Source organism: Symphalangus syndactylus, chromosome 24 (assembly GCF_028878055.3).
Source record: "Symphalangus syndactylus isolate Jambi chromosome 24, NHGRI_mSymSyn1-v2.1_pri, whole genome shotgun sequence".
NCBI lineage: Eukaryota > Metazoa > Chordata > Mammalia > Primates > Hylobatidae > Symphalangus > Symphalangus syndactylus.
In genome coordinates, this window is record NC_072446.2 from 31,319,301 (window position 1) to 31,345,310 (window position 26,010).

At 39.6% G+C, this 26,010-nt stretch overlaps 1 protein-coding gene across 26 annotated transcripts in view; it reads left to right on the top strand.

The window, feature by feature from the left end:
• ZHX3 (zinc fingers and homeoboxes 3) overlaps positions 1-26,010 on the top strand; it is a 145,026-nt gene that overhangs the window by 92,075 nt on the left and 26,941 nt on the right. The window lies entirely within an intron of this gene.

The window sequence follows — 26,010 nt, forward strand, 5'->3', positions numbered from 1 at the left end:
CAGGCTCTGTACTAAGGATTGAGGACCCAAAGATGAACAAAACATGGGGCCTAATTCAAAGAGTTCACAATCTGGAGAGAAAGTCAGCCACATACAAAAAAATTATAAGGTAGAATGTGCTATAAAAAATGATTTAGGTACAATGGAAGTTTAGAAAGGCTTCACTGAAGATGTCATATTTGAATTGGGTCTGAGCATGAATTAGTCTTCAGGTGAGGGAGGGGGTTAAAGAAAACTCTAATGAAGGGACTCTAGTATGTGTGAAGGCAAGGAGGCTGGTGTGTTTAGGTTGCAGCAAACCAAGTACAGCCAGGCTTGGACTTGAGTGACTGGAAAGACAGGAAGATGCCATGCTGAGAAAAACTGCCCATGCCAAGCTGAGGAATGTTCAACAGAAACATAAGGTGAGCTGCATATGTCATTTAAAATGTTCTAGGAGCCACATTTAAAAAAAATCAAAATTAACAAGTCAAAAAATAAAAAGCAATGGGGGGAGATTAAATACATATTACTAAGTGAAACAAGCCCATCCCAAAAGGCTACATACCTATGATTCCAACTATATGACATTCTGGAAAAGGCAAAACTATAGAGACAGTAAAATGATCAGTAGTTGCCAGGGGTTAGGGAGGAGGGAGGGATGAACAGGCAGAGCACAGAAGATTTTTAGGGCAGTAGAACTATTTTGTATGATATTATAACATTGTAGATACGTATCATTATAAATTCGTCCATACCCATAGAATGTACACCAAGAGTGAACTCTAACGTAAACTGTGGACTTTGGGTGATAATGATGTGTCAGTGTAGATTGATCAGTTGTAACAAATGTACCATTCTGGTGGGGGATGTTGATAATGGAGTAGGCTATGCATGTGTGGGGCAGTGGGTATATGGGAAATATCTATACCTTCTGTTTTGCTGTGAACCTGATCTAAAAAATAGCCTACTAAGAAACACAAGTCAAATTAATTTTAATAATACATTTTATTTAACCTGATTTATCAGAAATACTAATATTTAACATGTAATTGATATAAAAGTTATTAACTAGATATTTTACTCTTTTTGGTACTGAGTCTTTGAAATCTGGTCTGTATTTTACATTTACAGTACATCTCAATTCACATTAGCCACATTTCAGATACTCAGTACACACATGAGTACTTATGGCTAGTGGCTGCTGTGTTGGACGGGGCAGGTCTTGAAACCTGGACTTGCCTGACTCAGAAGCCTCAATTGTCAGCCACAGTGATACCCTGCTCCCTAAGTACTATAATGATAAACACAAGAGGAGAGGAGCTTTCAGATGATCATCTAATCCCATGATGTTAGCTGTTGCTCTTCACACTGCCCCGTGGCTCCAGTCTGAAGCATCTAGGCAGTGCTGTCCAACAGAAATATAGTGAGAGCCAATACGTGTTGATAAGTGTCCTATGGGCCACATTGAAACAGTAAAAAAAAAAAAAAATAATTAATCTAAGAATGTATTTAACCCAATATCTCCAAAATCTTATTTCAACATCTATTTAATATTAAAAATTGTTAATGAAGGCATATAGACCAATGGAGTAGAATGGAGAGACCAGAAACAAATCCTCACTCATAAGGTCAAATGATTTTTTTACAAGGATGCCAAGACCTTTCAATGGGAATAGGACAGTCTTTTCAACAAATGGTGCTGAGAAAACTGGCTATCTACATGGAAAATAATGGAATTGGATCCTTACCTTACACCATATATATAAAAGTTAACTCAAAATTAATCAAAGACCTAAACAAAAGATCTAAAACTATAAAATGCTTAGAAGAAAACAGAGGAGAAAAGCTTCATGACACTTGCAAACCATATATCTAATAAAGGGGTAATATCTAGAACATATAGAGAATTTCTACAACCCAATAAAAGCAACAAAAAACCCCAGACAACCTGATTAAAATGGTCAAAGGACTTGAGTAGATATTTATTCAAAGAAGATACACAAATGAACAATAAGCACATTAAAAATGCTCAACGTTAATATAATTAGGCAATACAAATCAAAACCACAGTGAAATACAGCCTCACACCCATTAGGATGGCAACTCTGAAGAAAAAAAAGAAAATAACAAGTATTGCCATGGATGTGGAGAACTCTTGGGAACTCAGTGCACTGTTGGTGGGAATGTAAAATGGTGCAGCTGTTATGGAAAACAGTATGGCAATTCCTCAAGAAATTAAAAATAGAATCACCATGTGATTCAGCAATTCCACTTCTGGGTAGATACCCAGAAGAGTTAATAGTAGGGACTCAAAGAGATTGTATGTCCATGTTCATAGCAATATTATTCATAATAGGCAAAAGGTAGAAGCAACCCAAGTGTTCATTGATAGATGGATGGATAAAATGTGGTATATACATACAGGGGGATATCATTCAGCCTTTAAAAGGAAGTAAATACTGACATATACTATAGTATGGATGAAACTTGAGGATATTATGCTAAGTTAAATTGATCAGTTATGAAAAGGCAAATACTATATGAGTCCACTTATATAAAATACCTAGAGTAGCCAAATCTACAGAGACAGAAAGCAGAATGGTAGTTGTCAGGAGTCAGGAGTGGGCAGGAAATGGGAGTTATTGTTTAATGGGTGTAAGCTTTCAGTTTTATAAGGCAAAGAGTTCTGGAGGCAGATGGTGATGATGGTTGTACAACAATGTGACTGTGTTAATACTTAATGCTACTGAACTCTCCACCTAAAAGTGATTAAGATGGTAAATTTTATGTTATGTGTATTTTACCACAATTTCTAAAAGTCCCTCTACTGAGAAAAGATGTAAGTGCGTCCGAGACCATTAACATTTCATGTAGGAAAAGAGAAAAAGAAGAGAGATGTGAATAAAGGAAACTAGGAAAAAAAATAAGTATGCTTGGAAATCTGGATGTATGGTGCAGTGGACTGAATGTATCTCCTAAAATTCATGTGTTGAAATTTTAATCCCTAATGTGATTGTCTTAGGAGCTGAGGCCTTTGGAGGGTAATTAGGTCACTGGGATGGAGCTCTCATGAATGGAACTAGTGGTCTTATGGGCGCGGTGGCTCACGCTTGTAATCCCAGCACTTTGGGAGGCCGAGGCGGGCGGATCACGAGGTCAGGAGATCGAGACCACGGTGAAACCCCGTCTCTACTAAAAATACAAAAAAATTAGCCGGGCGTGGTGGCGGGCGCCTGTAGTCCCAGCTACTCGGAGAGGCTGAGGCAGGAGAATGGCGGGAACCCGGGAGGCGGAGCTTGCAGTGAGCCGAGATTGCGCCGCTGCACTCCAGCCTGGGCGACAGAGCGAGACTCTGTCTCAAAAAAAATAAAAAAATAAAAAAAAAAAAAGAGACCCCAGACACTCCCTGGTCCCTTCTGCCATGTGAGGACAGTGGGAAGTTGTCTGTCTATGAGGAAGTAGGCCCTCACCAGACACTGAATATGCCAGCACATTCATCTTGGACTTCCTGGTCTCAAGAACTGTGAGAAATACATTTCTGTTGTTTATAAGCCATCCAGTCTATGGTATTTTTGTTATAGCAGCCCAAACGGACTAAGACAAGTGGTGAGAGGTGAAATGAAGATTTAGGAAGTGGACCTAGGCTGTATTTTTTATTTGCTTGTTTCATTTTTTGGAAGGGTGAGTGCCAGGGTCAACAGAGCCAGAAATTTATGCATGTAGTTTTTTAAAACCTGCAGGGATCAATGGCAGTTGGAAGTAATGGATTTGGAACTTGGCAGATAGGTCAGGGCTGGCAAGGGTGATTTGGAAATCTCTTGGGTAGAGGAGATTGCAAAGTCCTGGGCATGAGTTTGCTCCCTTTGGAGAGGTTATAGAGGTGTGGGTCTTAACTTCCTTTGGGTCCTGAGTGGTTTGAGACTTGAAGGAGTAGGAAAGAGCCACTTGACTGATGACCTTGGTGCAAGTGGTTTGGGCAGAAGGGGAGGAAGGAATGGGGCCTGCAATGCACCAAAGATAGATGAGCAAGGAAGTTGAATAAGTGGGACAGAGGCAGGCTGGCATGGGGGAGGGGGAAGATGGGAGAGGCCAGTTAGGGGATCTTTTCTATTTTTTATGAGATTTAAGTGGTGTCTCAAGTAATACCACTATGATATACTTGGACTAGAAATTTTCTTGTCCAAGTGTATCATAGAAACAACCAATAACAAATAACCAACCAATATGTAATAACAAACCAATATATAATATTAAAGCAGTCCTTTTGCTTAAAAACAGATAAATAGAACTTTTACCAAATTCATAATGGCAAACACATTACATCAGTTCTTAGATATATCCGTTCTCAGAATATATGACATCAAGAGAAGCTCTTAGAAACTTCTGATTTAGGCTCCTGAAGTCTCATGGAAAGGAAATAAATATGCTAACTATCTTGCAGCAGAAGTTAACGCTTCCCCCAGTACTCTCCTGAGTGTATCACTGGTGAGTGTGGGTTCATGCACACGCACTCACATATTGCAGGAAGAAGGCTGAGATGCAAATAGGGAGATATATTTACTTCATTCCTGATAAATAGTTGTTGGAGTTTTATATTTTGCACCATCACAGCCACTCTCATTTTCAGGATTTATGATTGACTTTATTGCTTTTTAGATTAGAGAAGGCTCAGGTACTGAGAACTATTCCTCTCCTTTCCTTTTGCTCTAAGGTTTCTCAAAGACAGAGCAAGTATCTTCAGAAGCCTCCCAATGCATCTTCCATTTGGCTGTCAACATCTCTGTTCTGCTGCCCCCCACCCCAGGACAATAATGTGAAAATGAAGAGCTCTGGGAAAATACAGAACTTTATTAAATCCAGTTGATCCCATTATTGGGCAGCATAAGATTGGAAGGGGATTTGCAGAGAAATATCCTGGCTCTAATGATAAGGCTGATCAACCTAGTGAATAGGACTTAATCTCACCTGTCAAGGGAAACTGATACTTCCTGATGAAATATTAACAGCATTCAAAACACTACTAATAAAGTAAACATTTTAGAAACTGTCCTGGGCCGACTAAGGTAGAGCCATAGCCCTCTATTTTTCCAGGGGGCTTAGACCCTGGGTACCTGCAGCTTCATTCTGCTCAGACCTGGGGCAGTACCCTTCTCTGGATGAGGGACCTAGAGTTCTTCCAACAGAAAGGGATAGGAAAGGTGTAATAGCTTCCTTCCCTTTTGGACAAGTAAAATAAATTTTAAATTTGACCTGTTGGATTCACTTGAAAATAGAGGAACCAGGAGGTTATCAGAAAGAACTAGGGAGTGAGCTGAGAGGAAGATAATTTGATGACAGGATCAAAAAAGGTGAAGACGAATTGATGACTCCTGTGATTTCTGCTGTGCTGCCAGCATCATAGGATTGTGGAGAGCTTAAGAAAAAGTGTATACCCAAAAGAATAAAAAATAAGATCCCAAAGAGATATTTGCACACCCATATTCACTGCAGCATTATTCACAATAACCAAGAGGGGGAAGTAACCTAAATGTCCATCAATGGATGAATGGATAAATAAAATATGATATATACATATCATGGAATATTATTTAGCCTTAAAATTAAATTTTTTTTTTGAAACAGAGTATCGCCCTGTCACCCAGGCTGGAGTGCAGTGGCGTGATCTCAGTTTACTGCAACCTCCACCTCCCGTGTTCATGCCATTCTCTTGCCTCAGCCTCCTAAGTAGCTGGGACTACAGGCACCCGCCACCACGCCCGGCTAATTTTTTGTATTTTTAGTAGAGATGGGGTTTCACTGTGTTAGCCAAAATGGTCTCGATCCCCTGACCTCGTGATCCGCCCGCCTCGGCCTCCCAAAGTGCTGGGATTACAGGTGTGAGCCACCGCGCCTGGCCCAAGATAAGTACTTTTTTTAGCTAGCTAGGTTCCTGGTAGTATTAGTAGTGGTAGTAGGATGATGAAAACCGCTTGCTTTTCATTCTCCTAGTTGGGCTACGTCTTGAAATATAACTTCACTTATATGAGGTATCTAAAGTAGTCAAACTCTTAGAAAGTAGCATGGTAGTTGCCCAGAGCTGGGGAAAGAGAGTAAGGGGAATAGTTGTTTGATGGGTATAGCATTTTCATCTTTTGCAAGATGAAAAAGTTCTGGGGATCTGTTGGTCAACAATGTGAATGTGCTTAACACTACCTAACTGTACACTTAAAAATGGTTAAGACAGGCTGGGTGCAGTGGTTCACACCTGTAATTCCAGCACTTTGGGAGGCCAAGGCAGGCTGATCACCTGAGGTCAGGAGTTTGAGACCAGCCTGGCCAACATGGCGAAACCCTGTCTCTACTAAAAGTACAAAAATTAGCCCAGTGTAGTGGTGGATGCCTATAATCCCAGCTACTCAAGAGGCTGAGGCAGGAGAATTGCTTGAACCTGGGAGGCGGAGGTTGCAGTGAGTCAAGATCACGCCACTGTACTCCAGCCTGAGCAACAAGAATGAGACTCCATCTCAAAAGAAACAAATGGTTAAGACAGTAAATTTTATGTTATGTGTTTTTATCACAATTTTTTAAAAAGAAAGAAAGGTAGGCTGGATAAAACAGCTGATGTACCTCTAGCTGTTACAGTTAATTGTCATCCTTCAGTGGCCAGCCTCTGAGTGGGATGTGGTGGTAATTAGAACAGTAGCAGTAGCTGTAGTAACTATGATTTATTGTTTCCTATATATCAGACAGCATGCTAAATCATTTTGTGTACTTCCTATCAATTCACCGAATGTCATGTCAGCTCTATGAGGTAGGCATTAATAGCTCCTCATTTTACCAATGAGGAAATAGATTGTGAGGACTTAAGTCATTTGTCCAGGAATACACAGTCCACAGTGACAGGGCTCTAGGACACAAACCCAGCTCTGTCTGATGTGAGAGTCTTAACTCCATTATCAGCTACCGTTTATTCACCCATTCACTCACTGAAAACGATTATTATGTGCCAGACATTGTGCCATATGCTATGGAAACAGTGGATATAGGCCCTGACCTTACTTACAGAGCTTACAGCCTAGCCAAGGTGAAAGACAATAAGCAGGAAAAGAATCAGATGAAGACCCAGACAAATTTTGATAAATGTTATGAAAGAAACAATTAGGATGCTGTGATAGAGAATAATTCAGCTTGGATTTGGGGGAGCCACCAAAGACATTTAGATAGGATGTTCAGAGAAAGTCTAACATTCCTTTCTTAAGACAAGAAGGTAGATTTCAAAGAGGCAAAGGGGAAGATAGCTCAGAAGTCGAAGTCCTCTGTTGGAATTATAAATGAGTGTCTGAAAACGTGTATCCAAATGGCCTTGTGGTGAAATAATCCTAATCCTCCTCAATTCTAGCAGTGTTCCCTTGTCCCACTGGGTCACTTCACCTCAAAGTCCTCCTCTGTGAGGGGGAGAATAGAACTTGTATCTAGCTCAGTTTTTGGTTGTATTAGTAATGGTAATAGGACGATGAAAACACAGTTTCCATTTAATTCTCTTCTGGTTGGGCTACATCTTGAATGCTTTGTTCAGTTCTAGTTGCCGCATTTTGAGAGAAATGCAGAAAATTAGAATGTATAGAGAGAATGTGCAATGAATTCAGGACACTTAGCTGCAGAAGTAAATACTAAAAGAGGAAATGATCTTCAACTGTGTGAAAAGCTGATACATAGAAAAGAGAGTTGACGCGTCATGTAGTAAAAAGAGTTGATATATGTGCAAAAGACAAATCTAAAAGCTGGGAACCAGGTCCAACTAAGAAAGGGACTTTGTAATAAATTGTCGTAAATGATAATGAGCTCCCAGACTTGGGAGATACTCAGTTGGAAACTGGATAACAGATTGCTGCAGGATTTTTTAATTAGGAAAGAAGTTGGACTGCATATATTATCCCATTCCTCCATATTGGCTATTTTTTTGTTTTGCTTGTTCTTTTATTTATTTTTTGTTTTGTATATTAGATATCTCTAAGTTATTTTTGAACTATGGCTTTATGGCCAGAGGCAAATGGAACATATAATATATAGTTTTAAGTGAAGTGCTCATGTGCACCCCTACAGAAGTTAAACCAAAAGCTCATCTGTAGCTATTAGAAGTTTGAAATGTAAAGGAGCACTACTTGGTATTTGACCCAGGTACATACTCTGTAAGGACCTCTGACGCCATTAGCTTCTCACTTTCTCACTTGTTATTTGTAACAACCCACGTATTTTGGGAAATGTGCTAACATTTTTTCCACTTATGTATTTATCAATTTTTAACCTTTTGTTTTGAATACATAGCACATTAACATTGTTCAGAATTTAAAAGGGGCTACAGGGAAAACCTTCCCTCAAACGCGTCTCCCTCTTCCCCTCCGCAGGGGCAAACACTATTATTAGTTTCTCACATATTTTTCTAGAGGTATTTCTAGCATATAATTTTTACTCTGTGCTTCGCTTTTTTAAACAACTTAACATATATCAAGATACCTTGAAGGTTAATCCATAGCAGCATAAAAAGCACCTCTCTCGTTCTATTTCTCAAGTGTATGTTACTCCATTGTATAGATGTGCCATAATTGATTTATCTCCTGTTGATGGGTGATTAGGTTATTTCCAGTCCTTTGCCATTACCATGCTGATACAGATTACCTTATACATGTATGACTTACCATATGTGCAAAGTATATCAGCAGGCTTCCTTCCTAGAGGCAGAATCTGATGAGTCAGGGAATGAGCATTTATAATTTTGTTCTTGTTAAATACTTCTTAATAGAAGTCTTACCAGTTTTCACTCCAGCAAGCAGTGTGTGAGAGTGCCTATTTCTGCCAAACCTTGCCAACTCAGGATATTATTATCCAATGTTTCAAGCCTTTCCAAAGTAAGTGAAAGAAAAATAATCAGAGTAATTTTAATTTGTATTTCTCTTACTGTGAGTGAAATTGAGCATTTTTTCTTGTGTGTAAGATCTTGCTGGACTTTGTAGTGAGGCCATTGAAGAAAATCATCAATACAGACTAAGCCTGGAAGAGGTAAAAGGAACATCTTATCCACAGTGGTGAGCCAGAGAGAATTTTTCTTTCTTTCTTTTTTTTTTTTTTTTTAAACAAATGTTCTTGAGAGATTCAAGTGAGCTCACCAGCCTGCAAGCTATTCAGCCTGTAAACTCTCTGGCCCACACTGGAAAATTTCAATTAAAACAAAACAAATGTAATCTCAGAAGTAAAACCACATCCAGAACAATTTCTTTTTTACTGTTTAGTTTTAAATTTAATAAAGTAATTTACTTTGTACTTGGAACAAAATTTAGGATGCAAGTACATTTAAAGTAACATGTTTAACTTTGAAAGGTGCTGTCTCACACCTCCGAGAGTGCTATTTCTAACTGCTTGGCTCTTATAATACCCTAGATTTGGTCCCAGCCTCCCCTCAACCCCCACTTTCTGTGGTTTCTCTGTAGATTTGAGCAGATTTTGGCAAAGACCAGAGTCTTTTCATTGGGAACATTGGCACTACACAGCCTCTCTGCTCATTAGCAGTCTGACCCATTAATTCCTTACAACACTTGTGACCAAACCAGTTCAATCCAGTTTTTCCCCTGGAAAAGGACCTTCTAGTTTTAGCAGCACAGATTTGCTTTGCTTTTTTCACAAAGCTTCCCAGGTTCAAACCTATCTTGGTTGATGGCAACACTATCCTTCTAGTTGCTTAGATCAAAAATCTTGGAGTCATCCTTGATTCCTGTGGGTACAATGTTCACATCCTCCTATCCATTCCTCTAGGAAGTCTTTTCGGCTTTACTTTCAAAACGTATACAGAATCCAGCCACTTCTCCTTACCTCCATCTCTACCATCCTGGTCCACGCTGTTGTCATCTCCTGCCTAGATTGATGTCTGACAGGTTTCCCTACTTCTCCACTGTGTTTTCCTACAGTCTGTTCTCAACACAGCCAGCAGAGCCATGCTGAAGGACACGTGTCGGATCACGCCAACCTTCTGCTCAAAGCCCTCTCTTGGCACTGCCCATCTCAGAGAGACTCAGATCATGGCAGTGGATCTGCGGATCCCCTCCCTGCCCCCTACCCCCTACCCCAGCCTCTTTGATCTTGTCTCATACTACTGTCTCTCTACTACTGCCGCCCAGCTCTGCTGGCCTCTTTGCTGTTCTTTGAACATGTCAGGCACATTCTCACCTCAAGGTCTTTGCACCAGCTGATGCCTGTGCCTGGAGTGTGCTTCCCCACATACCCAGATGGCTCACTTCCACACCTCTGAGTATTGGCTCCAGTGTCACATTCTCAGTGAGGTCTCTTCTGACCACTGTATATCTAAATTGCAGTCTCACCCCTCCCATGCTCCACACTTCTTCAGCCTTTCACTGCTATAGTTTTCTTCCACTTTTTACTCTGACACATAATTTCATTGTCTTATTTTATTTATTATCTCTCTCCCCCAAACTAGAATGTAAATTTCAGGAAGGCAGAGATTTCTGTCTTTTTTGTCTTCTCCATATTCTGGCATGTCTGGCATAGGAAAGGCATTTAGTAAACATTTGTTAAATGAATTAACTATCTTTTCTCTGCAAACTTGTTCCTCAAATTCTGCCACACCTAAATTGAAACAAGCAGGTGTTGTATTTTGGTACAAGTCCTGGTGCTGTGAATTAAATCCAAGAGCATTGATCCATATTTTTCAGGGGAATCTCACATTATAAATAATGTGGCATCGTTTGGGTAAAAACTTTTGTGAAAGATTAAATATGACATGAGTAAGTTTAAGGGAGGTGATAAATACACTCAGACTACATCTGGAGAATTAGATTTAGATTTAGATGCCACTGTTGAGAAGGCTATAGACAAATAAGAGCACATTCAGAGAAGAACAGTGGAGAGTGGTGTGGAGTCTCTGTCCCAGTCACACAAAGTACAGGAACTGAGGATTATTGGTTTAGGGGAAAAGAAGAACTTTTAGGGAACATGATTCTTTTTTTCCAAAAAATCACATTTTTCCAATTGAAAAATGTGTCGGCTGGGCACAGTGGCTCACGCCTGTAATCCCAGCACTTTGGGAGGCTAAGGTGGGTGGGTCACTTGAGTCCAGGAGTTCAAGATCAGCCTGGGCAACATGGCGAAACTTCATCTCTACAAAAAAATAGCTGGGCATGGTGGCATGCACCTGTAGTATCAGCTACTTGGGAGGCTGAAGCGGGAGGATCACTTGAGTCTGGGAGGTCGAGGCTGCAGAGAGCCATGATTGTACCACTGCATTCCAGCCTAGGTGATAGAGTGAGACTCTGTCTCAAAAAAAAAAAAACTGTATCATGTAGAAAGTCAAAATCTTGTTTGTATACCTAGAATCACCTCCTATTCCTGCAACTTGATCCATCACAAGCAGATCCAGCTTTTGTGGAACTTGAGCATTACTAAGGGGGACCCTCCTAAGAAAAAAATCTAAGAATAAAATTATAAAGATATAAAGTTAGATACAGGCTTTGGAAGGTGCCTGTGCAAGTGAAGTGAGGGTCCCCAAAGCTTCGGCTGTAGTAGCTTCTTAGGAAATCTACCACATTCAGATTTGTACAATAGCAAAACTGAATCCTTTCTAGCTCTCCAAGCATGCCATGTTTTCCCCTCCCTCTACGGTTTTTGTATAAAGTGTTCCCTTTGTCTAGAACACCCTTTTCTCAACTTATCTACTTGGCAGTATTTATTCATCCTTCGAGCTCTAATCCAAAAACAACCTCCTCTATGAGGCCTTTCCCCAGAAGACAGGTGGGTAGAAAGTCTTTTCCTATGCCCCACAGAACTTTGTGCATGCTTCCACTACAACACTCAGCTTATTGTCTGATTGGTGTTGATCATTTTGTTGATGACTTTGTTGATCATTTTGCTGATGATTTTGTCTGTCTGTCTTCAGACTGTGTATCAGTCAGGATGGGCTGCAGTAACAAGCTACTCCAAAAACCTCAGTAGCTTAAAGTGACAAAGGTTATTTCTTGTTCATACTGCACGTACATGATAGGTCAGCTATTGTTCTTCTTTTAGGACTCAGGCTGATAGAGTAGCCACCATCTGGAACATAACCAGTTGCAGGCCAGAGAATAAATAGTGAGGCAAAGCCTATACTTTCTCCTAAAACTCTTGCCCTGGAGGTGACACATTTGTTCATGTTTCATTGGTTTCACCTAACTTCAGGTAGGCAGGGAAATCCAATGCATCCAGTGGAGGGCAAGGCCCAGAGCCCTGGTGGATAGCTTAATAACCACAACAGACTGTTAGCTTCTTGAGTTATAGGGCTAGCTAGCATCTTTTCAAAAATCCTTGTATACCCAGTGCCTAGCACATAGTAAGTCCTCAACTCTATTTGAGAGAAAAAACAAATTTAGCAAATAAAACTTATGGGAAGGCTTTGTTGTTTTTGATGCTTACTACAAGGAACCATTTCAAACGTCTTTCTAGTGTCAATAGGTGCCAAGCTCCCTATCTTTGGAGATGTTCAGGTATAGGCCATCCTAACCACCTGCTAGTGGTACTTAAGGTAAAATTCATGCAAAGGTGAGTGGTTAGAATATATGATCTCTAAAGTCTCTTTAATTCTGAGGCCTTTGTATTTATATCACAATCACCTTCTGAGCTTGGGAAAGAACAAATTAGTGTTTACTTTAGAGGTGATAATATCTAACTAGAGTGGGCTATTTCTGTTGGTGACTAGACAAAAATAAGAACTGTTTGAGGGGGAAGGCCAGGCGTGGTGGCTGACGCTTATAATCCCAGCACTTTGGGAGGCCAAGGCAGGTGGATCACGAGGTCAGGAGATAAGAGTCCATGCTGGCTAACACGGTGAAACCCCGTCTCTATTAAAAATACAAAAAATTAGCTGGGCATGGTGGCAGATGCCTATAGTCCCAGCTACTCGGGAGGCTGAGGCAGGAGAATGGCGTGAACCCAGGAGGCAGAGCTTGCAGTGAGCCGAGATCGTGCCACTGCACTCCAGCCTGGGCGACACAGCGAGACTCCGTCTCAAAAAAAAAAAAAAACTGTTTGAGGGGGAAAAACAAGTAGAGAGCTCTAGCCTTGAGCCCTTGGCTGATGGTGATTACTAAATGCAGAAATTATTGTGACCCTTAAGTAACCAGAAGGCAAATTGAGGCCAGCTCTGGGCTTGACATTGCTTTGACACTTGAGGATTTGGGGTTGGAAATAGACGAGTTCTTTGTAACTTCGTTGTTTTCAGCAGAAATCTGACAATTCCAACCAGCAGATCCACTTACTGGACTGCCAAGGTCCTGCCCACACACATTCCTGAGGAGGGACAGTTTTCCACATGTTCTTTTTGTTATAGAGTCCTACTGACTTACCGTGGTCTAATCACCAAGCCTCACTTTAAAAGAGTTCTCTATTAATATATAAGAGTAAGCAATACAGACCCTCTTCTGACAGTATAAAAGTGTTATAAATATTAAGGATCATAATAACTGTCAAGCCTTTTTACCATTTTTAAAAATTTATTTAGAGACAGGGTCTTGCTCTATTGCCCAGGCTAAAGTGCAATAGCATAATCCCAACTCACTGCAGCCACGACCTCCCAGGCTTAAGCAGTCATCCCGCCTCAGCTTCCCAGTTAGCTGTGACTACAAGCATGCGTGCCACCATGCCAGCTAATTTTTAAATTTTTTGTGGAGACGGAGTCTCCTTATGTTGCCCAGGCTGTTCCCAAACTCCTGGGCTGAAGCAGTCCTGTCTCCTTGGCCTCCCAAAGTGCTGGGATTACAGGTATGAGCCACTGGTCCATCCTCTTTTTTCATTTTTAAGAGACAGGGTCTTGCTCTGTTGCCCACATCACTGGACTGCAATGACGGAACCATAGCTCTCACTTCAGCCTCAAACTCCTGGGCTCATGAGATCCTCCCATCTCAGCCTGCCAAGTAGCTAGGACTACATTATCAAACCTTTTTAAAGAACAAAACAAAACACTAGAATAATTCAGGTTGTAAAATCTTCGAACCCACTGTAAGAAAAAAATGTCAAAATAGTTACAGGTAGTGGATGTATTGTCTAGTTGGTATTCAGAGTGAATATAGTCTAAAAGAGAACACTGAATTTAGAATCAGAATATCTGGCTCTTCCAAAAATATGCTGTGTGTGACTGGTCATATCACCTCCCCTTTCTTGCTCAATAGCTCCTCAATACTACAATGGGGGAAGGCCAATAATAACCAACTCAGGAGACTATGGGGATGGATTGAGAGGGATATGGAAGTGCTTTGCAGGCTTTCATGGACTTTGATGATGAAATTGAAGTGAATTCTGTTTTCTTTTCGGTCTTGGAAACTTCCCAGAAAGCCAACTGATTTACTTAGGATTGGCTTGGGCAGCAGTAGGGTGGGTGGCTGCATCTGATTTTTGTTTCCAAGGTCAGCGTTTTCCAAAGGAAGGGAAGAGAGAAACATTTAAAACAGAATGTTTTTTAAAAATATAAATTTAAGCTTCATTTGTGATACAAGATTTCTTTTTAAAATATGTCTCGAGCTTTTAATTTTTTTTAAATTATGAAAATGTCAGATGTACATAAGAGCATATATATGAGCCATATATATCCCAACCCAACTTGAACAATTATAAGTTCATGGTCAAATTTATTTCATTTATTTCTACCCATCCCTCATTTTTTTCTAGGGGGTTGAGTTTTTCCTCCCAGTAAATCCTATATAACAAATTATTTTACCCATAAATATTTGAGTGTGCGTCACCAACTGATTAAGACTTTCATTTGTAACATAACTGAAATACCATTATCATACATAGCAACATTAACAGTAATTCTTTAATGTCATTTACTGCCTCCTGTGGTAGATGGGCTCCAAAAAATGGAGATGAAACCCCAGCTTCATCTGTGACAGGTAAAGAATAGCCCATTTTCTTAATATATAGAGAACACTTAACATCCCATAGGAAAATGGACAAAAGATAATTTTATACAAAATCGTCAATGACACGTGAAAAGATATTCAGTCTTGCTCATAAAGACATGTAGGTTCCAAATACTAGTAATTAGTGTTTTATATATCAAATTAACAAAGACTAAAAATAGCAAGAATATGCAGTGATAGTGCATCCTCAGTTGTCTTGTGGTAACAGCGAAAATCAGTACAGTTTACTTGAAAGACAATTTTGTATTTTGCTAACAATATTTAAAATGCCACTGCAATTCTACTTGTAAGAAACTCAGTATTTCAGAAATTCTCAAATATATAAAAATATGTACAGGGATGGTCACCGAGTCATTGTAATAGTTAAAAACCTGGAGAAATGCAAATGTCTCTTAACAGGAGAATGGTTAAATGAATTATGATGCATCCATAACCTAGAATGCTGAAGTTGTTTAAAAGACTGAGGCAAACTAGAGATGGTGACATGGAAAGATATTGAAATTAAATAATTGTGAGACGAAAACTGAGGGTCAAAATAGGATGTAAAAATACAATTCCATTTTTGGAAATTTTTTAAAAAGAATTAATTATAGTAAGCTATGCCTAGGAAACATACCTGAAATCATATATACTGCACTGTTAACAATGGTTTATCTCTGGGGGTGAATAGGAAGGATTTTCACTTTTCTTTCTTTCTGAGAGAGAGAAATTTCCCTTAGAGCATAATTTGAAACAAAGTAAAAAGGATAAATTTTAAAGTCAGTCTTTGTTGCTAGCAATAAATAGTGGAATGCTACCTATGAATTTTTATTTTGGAATGGGTTGAGGTTTATTTATGGTCTGTTGTACACCACGACTAACTTTTAAATGTGTTTCATGGTGTAGAATGTGAAGTCAATTACTATAGAATACTCAAGACTGTATTCGTATCTGTCAGATCAACCTCATAGTAGTCACATTCTTTACATCTTTTTTCTTTGTCCACTTGATCTTTAGAGTATTATCTTAAAATCTCCCACTATAGTTATGTTTCTGTAATTCTGTCAGCTTCTACCATTTTTTCCTTTTTTTTTTTTTTTTTTGACAGTCTCGCTCTGTCGCCCAGGCTGGAGTGCAGTGGCGCGATCTCTGCACACTGCAAGCTCCGCCTCCTGGGTTCACGCCATTCTCCTGCCTCAGCCTCCCGAGTAGCTGGGACTACAGGCGCTTGCCACCATGCCTGGCTAATTTTTTGTATTTTTAGTAGAGACGGGGTTTCACCGTGTTAGCCAGGATGGTCTCGATCTCCTGACCTCGTGATCCACCCTCCTCAGCCTCCCAAAGTGCTGGGATTACAGGCATAAGCCACTGCGCCTGGCCTATTTCCGTTTTTAATGATAAATCCTGGGTGATATGTTCATGAGGGCTGCATGCTGACTATCATAACACTTGGAAAGAGTCCGTCAAGAGTTACTTTCTAAATATTTGAATTCCCTTCATTGAATTCTTACTATTCTTCCAATTCATTCCTCAGAATTTTTTAAAGTTCCTAATTCAGTCTATAATTTAAACACTTTAAGATTTTTATCTAAAAAACTCACATATGTATACTACAGTGCTGAAATATAGTGGCTATTAACTATAGCTTTGCTAATTTGGTGAATTGAGCAATTACCAATTCCCAAAGACAGATTTTTAAAAAAAGTTATGCACTTTTGTTTTTGTTTTCCCATTTATTTATTTTTATTTTTATTTATTTTTTGAGACGGAGCCTTACTCTGTCGCCTAGGCTGGAGTGCAGTGGCGCGATCTTGGCTCACTGCAATCTCTGCCTCCTGGGTTCAAGTGATTCTCCTGCCTCAGCTTCCCAATAGCTGGAATTATAGCCACACATCACCACACCCAGCTAATTTTTTGTGTTTTTAGTAGAGACGGGGTTTCACCATGTTGTTGGCCAGGCTGGTCTCGAACTCCTGACCTCAAGTTATCCACTCGTTTCGGCCTCCCAAGTGCTGGGATTACAGGTGTGAGCCACTGCCCTGGCCCCATTTAAAAGATCCATTTACAAGGCAGAAGGTTTCAAGATGGGGCATGTAAAGGATTGTACAAAGAATGACAAAATGCAAACGTCACCTGGCCTTTCCTTCTGAATCTCTTTTGGCCGCACCTTACATTTCTATCAGCTCACTTCACTAGGGCTTGACTTAGACAATAGCATGTTTCCACATGGTAGTGCCTCATTTATCAGACATGCTCCATGAGTGTCTTTTGGATGAATGATTTTCTAGATAATTAGAACTTTGCCGTTTAAGCACCACTTTTAACCCCTTTAAAAATACATAACAAATAAACCTAAGCTTACCTAAATGGGTAATGTTGCTAAAAACAGCCACCTTAGTAAGCATCCAGGTGGTGGGGATATGGGTGTTCACTGTCAATCTCTTTCAACTTTGCCGTTTGTTTGAACTTTTTCTTAATAAATGCTGGGGGAAAATATTACTTCAAGAGGTCTGTAGCCCTTATTGCAACAATCTGGAGGTTTCTCAGAGAGCTCACTGTGTGGAGTGGTTGAAGTTGCAGGCTCTGGAGCGAGACTGCTTGGGTTCTTATTCAGCTTCTGTCGTCTCCTAGTTGTGTGCGCTTCAGGCAGTCACTGCACTTTTCTGAGCCTTGTCCTTCTTGTCTGTAAAATGAGAATGATTATAGTGCCTTTTCTTGGGTTTATTATGAGTGAAATGAGGGGATGTGTATAAAAGCACTTCTGACAATATGAAACACTCAGTAAACACTGGCTGTGGCTGCCACTGCTGCCACTACTGCTTTTTTGTAATTGCCTGTAGTCAATGGTCCACCTACCCAGAACATGGTTAGCAGTGGTACCCTCCTTAGTCATTTATTTGAATGATAATTTAGGGCTAATTTGAGACTTTAATTTTTCTTTTTTTAAGAGACAAGGTGGTGCTCTGTCATCCAGGCTGGAGTGCAGTGGCAGGATCCTTGCTTACTGTAACTCCAAACTTTTGGGCTCAGCTGATCCTCCCACCTCAGCCTCGTGAGTAGCTGAGACTACAGGCGCACACCATTGTTCCTGACTAATTTTTTACAATTTTTTTGTAGAGATGGGGTCTCCCTGTGTTGCCCAGGCTAATCGCGAACTCCTGGCCTCAAATGAGCCTCCTACCTTGGCTTCCCAAAGTGCTGGGATTACAGACGTGAGCTGCTGTGCCTGGCCAAGACTTAATTTTGAATGACATTGGGACTGTTGCCAAAAATCAAATCCATCTTCATGTTGTCCACTTCTCAGCCTTAGTAAGTAAAATACCAGGAACACTATATGCCTTTTCCTCAGTGAAACCCAGTTCCCATTACAAATAGCAGTTCTGGCCCTGTGCCTGGGGTGCTTGGTTGTGTCGCTAGGGCTCTGCAGTTAGCTTCTCCTGAGTTCTGCTGCCTGGCCTTCTGGTGTGCTCATGCTCTTTTTCCTTTGAGTTGGTGCTCCTTCCAGATGGTAGGTCTGCATCTCTCTTCCCTCTCCTCTGGCAAACCTGATGTTCACAGGCACTGCCATTCAGCTTCTCTAGGGTCGCAGTAAATATTACCAAGGTGAGTCAGGAAGTAGCACAGAACTGTGTCACCTATATTGAAACCTTAGAAATGTAAATGCTGACCCTCTTCTATAGAACTGAGTGCTATAATTTATTGTCCTCTACCTTTCTTGGTTTTGATGTCCTTCTTGAGGTTTTTATCATATTCAGAGTTGTGCAGCCATCCCCACTATCTGATTTCAGAACATTTTCATCGCCCAGTGACTCATTAGTAGCCACTCCCCCTTCTTCCCTACTCTCAGTCCCTGGCAACCACTAATCTACTATCTGCCTCTATGGACTTGCCTCTTCTGGATATTTCATATAAATGGGAATCATACAGTATGTGACATTTTGTGTCTGACTTCTTTCACTTAGCATCAGGATCATCCATGTTGCAGCATGCATCAGAACTTCATTCCTTTTTATGGCTGAAGAATCCATCGTATGGATATATCATATTTTACTTACCCATTCACCAGCTGATAGACATTTGGGTTGTTTCCACCTTTTGGCTATCATTTGAATAATGCTGCTATGAACATTTGTGTACATATTTTGGGGTGGACATGTTTTTATTTATACTGTGTATATACTTAGGAATTAAATTGCTGGTTTTTTTTTTTTTTTTTTTTGAGACAGAGTTTAGCTCTTGTTGTCCCGGCTGGAGTGCAATGGCACTATCTTGGCTCACTGCAACCTCCGCCTCCCAGGTTCAAGCAATTCTCCTGCCACAGCCTCCTGAGTAGCTGGGATTACAGGCATGCACCACCATGCCTGACTAATTTAGCATTTTTAGTAGAGACGGGGTTTCTCTGTGTTGGTCAGGCTGATCTTGAACTCCTGGCCTCAGGTGATCCACCCGCCTTGGCCTCCCAAAGTGCTAGGATTACAGGCGTGAGCCACTGCGCCTGGTCAAATTGCTGGATCTTATGGCAACTCTATATTTAACATTTTGTTTGCCAAACAGTTTTCCAAAGTAGCTACACCATTTTACATTTTCATCAGCAATACATGAGGGCTCCAGTTTTTCTGCATCCTCACCTATACTTGTTATCTGTCGCTATAATTACAGCCATCTTGGTGGGTGTGAAGTGGTATCTCATTGTGGTTTTGATTTGTGTTTTCCTAATAACTAATGATGTTGAGCACTTTTTTATGTGCTTGACTGGCCATTTGTATATCTTCTTTGGAGAAACCTCTATTCAAATCCTTTACCCATTTAAAAATTATCTTTCTATGGTTGAGTTGTAAGAGTTATTTATATAATCTGGATATACTTTACCAGATACACGATTTGCAAATCTTTTCTTTCTGTGGATTGTCTGTCTTTTCACTTTCTTGATGGTGACCTTTGAAGAACGCAAGTTTTTAATTTTGATGACATCCAATTTATCTGTTTTTTCTTTCGTCATTTATGCTTTCAGATATTCTACTTGATGTCTTCCATAACTTGTCTGAAAATCTGATTTGCTCACTGGGTCCATAACTGTATTATTTTTAGTTTCCCTGATTTGGGATCATAAAGCACTTGATTTAAAATGTTTGCCAATGATATATACAAAGGAGCTTAGAAATGTTGATGCTCTTTGAGATGGTAAGCCCATTCCTGTTCACTTAACCTCAGGAAATAATTTGATAGAAGAAAAACATTCTGTATGCCCAGAGATGTTCGTTTCACCAACACCCATGAGATTGGCATGCTTTTCAACAGCAGGGGTGGATAAGTCAAATCCATTGTGGTACATTATTAGGTAGCTATTAAATGTTATACTTATGAAGTTTGTGTAACAGAAATGTTTATAACGTAATGTTTGGTGAAAAAAGCACAAATGTGTGCTCATTGTGATAAATATGTATAAAATATCTGTACTAAATGAGAAGGTATACAAAGTTATAGACTTATTAAATTTTATTTAAATTACATTTTATCTTTATAATTAAAAATTAAGTAAAAAATGTGTGCATGATATTTCAAATTGGTGGGGGAAGGGGTGACAAGTTGTTAGAGTGGGTTTATGTTTACCCTCACCTTCAAATTTTTAAAAATTATTTTCATCATAAAATAGCCGTGTTGAATAGAGATATTTTAATTTTCTTTACATCTTTGTATCAAATCCAAATACTGATAACTTGATTTTAGTATTAGAATTACTATTGTTTAGTCAAATTATAATTAGAGCATCATAATTTGCTAAAATGAAAAGTAATAATGGTGATTATCATTATATATTAGTAATAGGGCTCACAGAAGCCCTTTTCTCATGGCATCCTGTGAAACAATTATTATTATTATTATTTCTTTTTGAGGTATCAACTCTTTAATTTAGGTCTTTTATATATAAAACCATTGGTTTTGTTTTCAGGTTAGTTTTCTGCCTTAGCTGTTTTCTTTCTTACCATTTTAAAAGTGTGAAGTCAATCTGTTTTATTAAAAGTTCAATACATCTAAATTCACAGGTAAAAGATGTTATGTAATGTCTGGATAGTGTAATGATTATTTGTTTCTGGTTTCCTCTTCTTTCTTCTTTCCTTTCTTTTTAAAAAATACTTAAAAGCATATGTGAAGATTACTTACAATTCTTTTTTTTATTATACTTTAAGTTCTAGGGTACATGTGCACAACATGCAGGTTTGTTACATAGGTATACATGTGCCATGTTGGTGTGCTGCACCTGTTAACTTGTCATTTACATTAGGTATATCTCCTAATGCTATCCCTCTCCCCACCCCACGACAGGCCCCGTTGTGTGATGTTCCCCACCCTGTGTCCAAGTATTCTCATTGTTCAATTCCCACCTGTGAGTGAGAACATGCGGTGTTTGGTTTTCTGTCCTTCTGATAGTTTGCTCAGAATGATGGTTTCTAGCTTCATCCATGTCCCTACAAAGGACATGAACTCATCATTTTTTATGGCTGCATAGTATTCCATGGTGTATATGTGCCACATTTTCTTAATCCAGTCTGTCATTGTTGGACATTTGGGTTGGTTCCAAGTCTTTGCTATTGTGAATAGTGCTGCAATAAACATACGTGTGCATGTGTCTTTATAGCAGCGTGTTTTATAATCCTTTGGGTATATGCCCAGTAATGGGATGGCTGGGTCAAATGGTATTTCTAGTTCTAGATCCTTGAGGAATGGCCACACTGTCTTCCACAATGGTTGAACTAGTTTACAGTCCCACCAACAGTGTAAAAGTGTTCCTATTTCTCCACATCCTCTCCAGCACCTGTTGTTTCCTGACTTTTTAATGATGACCATTCTAACTGGTGTGAGATGGTATCTCTGTGGTTTTGATTTGCATTTCTCTGATGGCCAGTGATGATGAGCATTTTTTCATGTGTCTTTTGGCTACATAAATGTCTTCTTTTGAGAAGTGTCTGTTCATATCCTTTGCACCCTTGTTGATGGGGTTGTTTGATTTTTTTCTTGTAAATTTAAGTTCTTTGTAGATTCTAGATATTAGCCCTTTGTGAAATGGGTAGATTGCAAAAATTTTCTCTCATTCTGTAGGTTGCCTGTTCACTCTGATGGTGGTTTCTTTTGATGTGCAGAAGCTCTTTAGTTTAATTAGATCCCATTTGTCAATTTTGGCTTTTGTTGCCATTGCTTTTGGTGTTTTAGACATGAAGTCCTTGCCCATGCCTATGTCCTGAATGGTATTGCCTAGGTTTTCTTCTAGGGTTTTTATGGTTTTAGGTCTAACATTTAAGTCTTTAATCCATCTTGAATTAATTTTTGTATAAGGTGTAAGGAAGGGATCCAGTTTCAGCTTTCTACATATGGCTGGCCAGTTTTCCCAGCACCATTTATTAAATAAGGAATCCTTTCCCCATTTCTTGTTTTTGTCAGGTTTGTCAAAGATCAGATGGTTGTAGATGTGTGGTATTATTTCTGAGGGCTCTGTTCTGTTCCATTGGTCTATATCTCTGTTTTGGTACTAGTACCATGCTGTTTTGGTTACTGTAGCCTTGTAGTATAGTATAGTTTGAAGTCAAGTAGCATGATGCCTCCAACTTTGTTCTTTTGGCTTAGGATAGTCTTGGCAATGCGGGCTCTTTTTTGGTTCCATATGACCTTTAAAGTAGTTTTTTCCAATCTGTGAAGAAAGTCATTGGTAGCTTGATGGGGATGGCATTGAATCTATAAATTACCTTGGGCAGTATGGCCATTTTCATGATATTGATTCTTCCTATCCATGAGCATGGAATGTTCTTCCATTTGTTTGTGTCCTCTTATTTCATTGAGCAGTGGTTTGTAGTTCTCCTTGAAGAGGTCCTTCACGTCCCTTGTAAGTTGGATTCCTAGGTATTTTGTTCTCTTTGAAGCAATTGTGAATGAGAGTTCACTCATGATTTGGCTCTCTGTTTGTCTGTTATTGGTGTATTGGAATGCTTGTGATTTTTGCACATTGATTTTATATCCTGAAACTTTGCTGAAGTTGCTTATCAGCTTAAGGAGATTTTGGGCTGAGATGATGGGGTTTTCTAAATATACAATCATGTCATCTGCAAACAGGGACAATTTGACTTCCTCTTTTCCTAATTGAATACTCTTTATTTCTTTCTCTTGCCTGATTGCCCTGGCCAGAACTTCCAACACTGTGTTGAATAGGAGTGGTGAGAGAGGGCACTCCTGTCTTGTGCCAGTTTTCAAAGGGAATGCTTCCAGTTTTTGCCCATTCAGTATGATATTGGCTGTGGGTTTGTCATAAATAGCTATTATTATTTTGAAATACGTCCCATCAGTACTTAGTTTATTGAGAGTTTTTAACATTAAGGGCTGTTGAATTTTGTCAAAGGCCTTTTCTGCATCTATTGAGATAATCATGTGGTTTTTGTCTTTGGTTCTGTTTATATGATGGATTACGTTTATTGATTTGCATATGTTGAACCAGCCTTGCATCCCAGGGCTGAAGCCAACTTGGTCGTGGTGGATAAGCTTTTTGATGTGCTGCTGGATTCGGTTTGCCAGTATTTTATTGAGGATTTTTGCATCAGTGTTCATCAGGGATATTGGTCTAAAATTCTCTTTTTTTGTTGTGTCTCTGCCAGGCTTTGGTATCAGGACAATGTTGGCCTCATAAAATGAGTTAGGGAGGATTCCCTCTTTTTCTATCAATTGGAATCGTTTCAGAAGGAATAGTACCAGCTCCTGTTTGTACTGTGGTAGAATTCGGCTGTGGATCCATCTGGTCCTGGACTTTTTTTGGTTGGTAGGCTATTGATTATTGCCTCAATTTCAGAACCTGTTATTTGTGTATTCAGAGATTCAACTTCTTCCTGGTTTAGTCTTGGGAGGGTGTATGTGTCCAGAAATTTATCCATTTCTTCTAGATTTTCTAGTTTATTTGCATAGAGGTGTTTATAGTATTCTCTGATGGTAGTTTGTATTTCTGTGGGATCGGTGGTGATACCCCCTTTATTGTTTTTTATTGCATCTATTTGATTCTTCTCTCTTTTCTTCTTTATTAGTCTTGCTAGTGGTCTATCAATTTTGATGTTTTCAAAAAACCAGCTCCTGGATTCATTGATTTTTTGAAGGGTTTTTTGTGTCTCTATCTCCTTCAGTTCTGCTCTGATCTTAGTTATTTCTTGCCTTCTGCTAGCTTTTGAATGTGTTTGCTCTTGCTTTTCTAGTTCTTTTAATTGTGATGTTAGGGTGTGAATTTTAGATCTTTCCTGCTTTCTCTTGTGGGCATTTAGTGCTATAAATTTCCCTCTACACACTGCTTTGAATGTGTCCCAGAGATTCTGGTATGTTGTGTCTTTGTTCTCGTTGGTTTCAAAGAACATCTTTATTTTTGCCTTCATTTCGTTATGTACCCAATAGTCATTCAGGAGCAGGTTGTTCAGTTTCCATGTAGTTGAGCGGTTTTGAGTGAGTTTCTTAATCCTGAGTTCTAGTTTGATTGCACTGTGGTCTGAGAGACAGTTTATTATAATTTTTGTTCTTTTACATTTGCTGAGGAGTGCTTTACTTCCAACTGTGTGGTCAGTTTAGGAATAAGCGTGATGTGGTGCTGAGAAGAATGTATATTCTGTTGATTTGGGGTGGAGAATTCTATAGATGTCTATTAGGTCTGCTTGGTGCTTTTAGCCCATTCACATTTAAGGTTAATATTGTTATGTGTGAATTTGATCCTGTCATTATGATGTTAGCTGGTTATTTTGCTTGTTAGTTGATGCAGTTTCTTTCTAGCATTGATGGTCCTTACAATTTGGCATGTTTTTGCAGTGGCTAGTACCAGTTGTTCCTTTCCATGTTTAGTGCTTCCTTCAGGAGCTCTTGTAAGGCAGGCCTGGTGGTGACAAAATCTCTCAGCATTTGTCTGTAAAGGATTTTATTTCTCCTTCACTTATGAAGCTTAGTTTGGCTGGATGTAAAATTCTGGGTTGAAAATTCTTTTCTTTAAGAATGTTGAATATTGGCCCCCACTTCTCTTCTGGCTTGTAGAGTTTCTGCCGAGAGATCCGCTGTTATTCTGATGGGCTTCCCTTTGTGGGTAACCCGACCTTTCTCTCTGGCTCCCATTAACATTTTTTCCTTCATTTCAACTTTGGTGAATCTGACAATTATGTGTCTTGGAGTTGGAGATACTCGAGGAGTATCTTTGTGGTGTTCTCTGTATTTTCTTAATTTGAATGTTGGCCTGCCTCACTAGGTTGGGGAAGTTCTCCTGGATAATATCCTGAAGAGTGTTTTCCAACTTGGTTCCATTCTCCCTGTCATTTTCAGGTACACCAGTCAGACGTAGATTTGGTCTTTTCACACAGTCCCATATTTTTTTGGAGGCTTTGTTCGTTTCTTTTTTCTCTTTTCTCTCTAAACTTCTCGCTTCATTTCATTCATTTGATCTTCCGTCACTGATACCCTTTCTTCCACTTGATCAAATCAGCTATTGAAGCTTGTGCATGTGTCACGTAGTTCTCATGCCATGGTTTTCAGCTCCATCAGGTCATTTAAGGTCTTCTCTACACTGTTCATTCTAGTTAGCCATTCATCTAATCTTTTTTCAAGGTTTTTAGCTTCTTTGTGATGGGTTTGAGCATCCTCCTTTAGCTCAGAGAAGTTTGTTATTACTGATCGTCTGAAGCCCTCTTCTCTCAACTCGTCAAAGCCATTCTCCATCCAGCTTTATTCCGTTGCAGGCGAGGAGCTGCGTTCCTTTGGAGGAGAAGAGGCACTCTGATTTTTAGAATTTTCAGCTTTTCTGCTCTGGTTTCTCCCCATCTTTGTGGTTTTATCTACCTTTGGTCTTTGATGATGGTGGCGTCCAGATGGGGTTTTGGTGTGGATGTCCTTTCTGTTTGTTAGTTTTCCTTCTAACAGTCAGGACCCTCAGCTGCAGGTCTGTTGGAGTTTTCTGGAGGTCCACTCCAGACCCTGTTTGCCTGGGTATCAGCAGTGGAGGCTGCAGAACAGCAAATACTGCAGAACGGCAGATGTTGCTGTCTGATCTTCCCTCTGGAAGCTTCATCTCAGAGGGGCACCCAGCTGTATGAGGTGTCAGTTGGCCCCTACTGGGAGG